This window comes from Helicoverpa armigera, chromosome 19 (assembly GCF_030705265.1).
Source record: "Helicoverpa armigera isolate CAAS_96S chromosome 19, ASM3070526v1, whole genome shotgun sequence".
NCBI classification, from domain to species: Eukaryota; Metazoa; Arthropoda; class Insecta; order Lepidoptera; family Noctuidae; genus Helicoverpa; species Helicoverpa armigera.
This window is the reverse complement of record NC_087138.1, coordinates 9,546,256-9,550,439: the sequence shown is the minus strand read 5'-3', so window position 1 is coordinate 9,550,439 and position 4,184 is coordinate 9,546,256. Positions and strand designations below refer to the sequence as shown.

Below are 4,184 nucleotides of genomic sequence, written 5' to 3'. Positions count from 1 at the left end.
TTTTTTTACAATTTGCCATAGAATATCATTAAGTATATGTGATGCGATTTAATGTGATCAGTTACGACACACTCTGTGTATATAGCTATTTTATTGCCAAGTTTCATCAAAATGCTATTTAAAATCAATATAAAAACACATCATTGTATTACAATTAAATTAAATTATTTTTGAAGATGAACCACAGTAATGGAAGATAACGTGATAAAATTACAAAATACAGGAGACCGGGCACTAAGTTAGTTATAATTTCCAGTAATTTTTTTAACGTTATTTGCAACGTGGTCTGTTTAATTGTTAAGCTACAACAGCTTGTCCACTCTTTACTATATACGGGTTATAATAATGAAGAAACAAGTACGACCGCATTTTATATTTATTAATCTATAAATGTAATAAAGTGGAAACATTTTTTGTTTGTTTGGCTTCGAAATTACTGTATCTAGTTGAAAAATTCGTTCACTATTGGGACACCAATTGAATATATACCATAATATTTCTGGTGCATATTTAAGCTTGTGTAAAAGTGGACCTACTTAAATATCTTGAAACCACTATTAAAAACTATAATTCAAGCTACATATAGGTACATCTGCACTTCTTATTATATTGTTTTATGTACTAACTAGCTTTCCGCCCGCGGCTTCGCCCGCGTGGAATTCGGTTATATTGCGGTATAAATCACAACTATAAGAAAACTTCTCATTCCCACGGAAAAATCAGAAGCGCGATGTAACGCTGGATACGATTAGTTGTTAAACCAAAACTGAATGATACGTTTTCCCTTGTGATGAGTGTTAAACACTGCTTCCAGAGCGAGTACAAAAAAAAATATTTATTTCAAAACATCTTTTTTTTTAGCGACGTAAAATCATCAAATGACCCCTCCCGCTGCGGGTTAGCAGCGGTGAGGGAGTGTCAGACTCTTACTGACTAAAATCGTCGTGTTCCGTCCTAGGCCTTTTATATACCAGGGCCGCGGTATCTCTTTCGAACAACCCTCAGCCCCGGCTGGCCCTGGCCCTACTGGGCCCCACTGATTTCAAAACACCTTAAGGGTGCGTCCACATCTGGCCAATGCGCCGCGAATGCGCAGCACGCGAGCCGATCGCGAGCTGTCCGCGAGCTGCGCGCGTGCAGTCACTGCAATAGTTCGGTGCGCCTCTTTAGCGCAACTCATGCAAGGCTCGTATAGAGCGCGCGAGCAGCGCGCGATCTGCGCGCAATCAGTTCTCGCCCTTACAGTTCCCTATATTGGCTTAGTACTATCGAAGATGGCAGACGTCGCGCGCCGCCTGCGCGCCGCTCGCGTGCGGCGCTTAGGTCGCGCGCGAGCTGCGCGCGGGCCAAGCAGAAGCGGCGCACGAACAAAAATGTACGCGCGCAGCTCGCGGGCAGGTCGCGATCGGCTCGCGTGCTGCGCATTCGCCAAATGTGGACACACCCTTAAGAGGACGAATTGGAATTTTTGGCGCCAAGGATTTCAATTTTTCTCAGTAAATACAAAACGGATCAAAATACAACTTGGTTACCTGAAAGTTCATGATATAAGCCTTATTTTGTTAGTTGTAGAAACATGATTAGGTAACTTTTATAACAGAGAAAAATATATCAAACATACCTCTTTTTAAAAAGAGATTCACATATTATGGGCAAACGGGACCGATTTAAGCCTCTTAACTTTTTTAGTAGTTGAGTATATACATACTCTTTAAAATGGTAGTAGGAATTTTTATTAAATTATCATTTCTAAATATTAAAATTACAAAACCATTTTGTCGCTTACGACTTTTAGTTATAAGCTAGCGCGCGTATTGTTATCCTCGCCCCGCTCAGACGCTCCGACCCCTTTTGGCGCCTTAGATGCGCGTGCCGGTTATGGAATTATTGTTGACCACTTCCTCGCCTTAAGACTAATTCGCGGCGAACCTTAACACCGCGATACAGAAAAGCACAACGCCATCTATCGAGCTATCGGGAAGCTCGCGATTGAACAATGAGCTACAGGTTAAAGCGCGAGATATCATTGCACTTCTTACGTATCTTAAAAAAAACAACGTCACCACGTTTTAAAAAGCTATCATTCCACTTCTTACGTATTTTAAAAACACATCGTTACCACGTTTTAAAAACACCCAGCGCCATCTACAATCCATCCATCAAGCAAACAATATTTTTGTTTTCCCTCGGGAATATCTATTTTTTTCGGGATAAAAAGTACCCTATTATTTAATCCGGACTTCTAACTTTACGTCTGCAAAATTTCAAAGCAATCGGTTCAGTAGTTACGGCGTGAAAGCGGAACAAACAAACAAACAAACAAACAAACTCACTTTCCGATTTATAATATTAGTAAGGATAATATCTAAATAATCGCAATAAATTGATGGCAAGATTCAAATGTAATTTACAGTTACACATTTCAACTAAAACTGCAATATTATATTAAAGCTACGTTTCTTTAAGTTATTCGGTCCCTTGTTTTTCCATTGAATCCAGGAACAATTTGTGGCGAGCGCAGTTTTCTGTAAACAAACGCTTTACACTTGGTCCAGCCACGCTGAGGTGGCATTATTTACGACCAGACCAGGGTAACCCGGTTATATCAACTAGAGTGCCGGTAGAAGCTACTAGGTACGAAATAAACTGAATAAAACAAATGTGTAAATCTTATGTATTATTATCTAATATTATACTAAATCTGAACGCTTTGTTTATAGCCCATGATAGAAGCTTGTATATTTTGACAAATATTTTGTCCCTTGCTTCCAATCCATTACTTCCAATACCTAGTCAAATCATCATCTGCAGATGCTTAACAAAAAATCTCACTTACGCGTATGCAATGTTCATAAGGATTTCTTACGCATAAAACTTAGGTAGTATAGATAATGTTTAAGGTGTCTTCTTCAATGGGTTACTCCCCTTTTCACTCTGTTACGCAGCAGTAGCGTTTTCAGCATTCTTCCTACGAACTTTTTCTTTGCAGCTTGATTAATCTGATCCTGAACACTTCCAAACCAATGGCCATCTGTCCTCTGCACTCAATAAACATGACCCGCCCAATCCCACTTCGCTTTGGCAGATTTATCGAGACCTGTCTTGGCGTCTGTCGTTTCTTATTGGGTCACTGATTTTGAGCGCCATAGGTGAGCGTAGATTGAATACCGAGTCAATGGGTTTGTACTCAATAAAGTCACGGAGCCATTCCATAAGTGAATAGACCGAAATATGCTATCTAGGATCCGAATTGGTTAAGCGTAGTCAGAAGTTGTTAAGCCTAAACCTAATTTTTGATCTATTTTCAGGTAAGGTGTTTGTAAAAAAAATATGCAATAGAATTCGATCTTATCCAGGAAGTAGAAAGTAGTTCTCTACGTAAAATAAGTAATTGGTATTTTTTACAATACTGCAATCCGTACATTATTTGGATAAGTCGAGTAAACAGAGAAATAAAGAAAGGCACAATTTAAACCAGTTTTATTCTGAAGTGATAAGAAAAACTTGATTTTAAAACATTTTTAACCTCATATCAGTTACTACTTGTAGACACATACAGCAAATGATGGAGCTACAATATACACAATATGTATTAGTATGTATGTAATGTATGTATTAGTATAATAAGTATATCGTAAGCTACGTCGCCCATCATCGCTATTAATGTTGGTAGCCATAACTCATTACCTATTGTACCTGTTTATACTTGTAAGTAGTTTCATAAAGATTAATTTTGCCTTCTCCTTTTACTTCATCAACGTAAGCTGAGAGCAAACTAAACGGTAATATTTTTAACATTTTCGCCACTGCTTTTATCGTGCACTTTCTCACGTCCACCACTGCTAAAGCGAGAAAACTAATTTAGATAGGGCCCTGCACTGCCACACTGAAAAAGAAAAAACCTACATGTATGGCCATCTTGATAAGTGTTCGCGGGAAATTGAGAAATAGTGGGAAAAGTAAGCTAGTAGGTAAGCCTTTACAAACTAACCTCTGAAGTGGAACCATCTTATTTGAAAACTACTTTGTTAAAAAGATACTGCCTAGCCGTTAGCAAAATGTTAAATAAGAAAAAAAAATCCGTTTGTAAGAATGGATTAATGATGACGAAAAATGGAACCATCTGTAAGATCTGGCAATTTACATCCATGCACACCTTTTTTATAGACCAAAGAAACCAGTAG

General features: G+C 38.4%; 1 long non-coding RNA gene across 1 annotated transcript; it reads right to left on the bottom strand.

Moving 5' to 3' along the window:
- Positions 1-825: 825 nt before the first annotated feature.
- LOC135118219 (uncharacterized) lies at positions 826-2,365 on the bottom strand. Its single transcript, XR_010277436.1, has 2 exons — positions 1,907-2,365; positions 826-1,051 (listed from the first exon to the last, which is right to left on the bottom strand). It is a non-coding gene; the product is annotated as an uncharacterized LOC135118219 (long non-coding RNA).
- Positions 2,366-4,184: the final 1,819 nt, after the last annotated feature.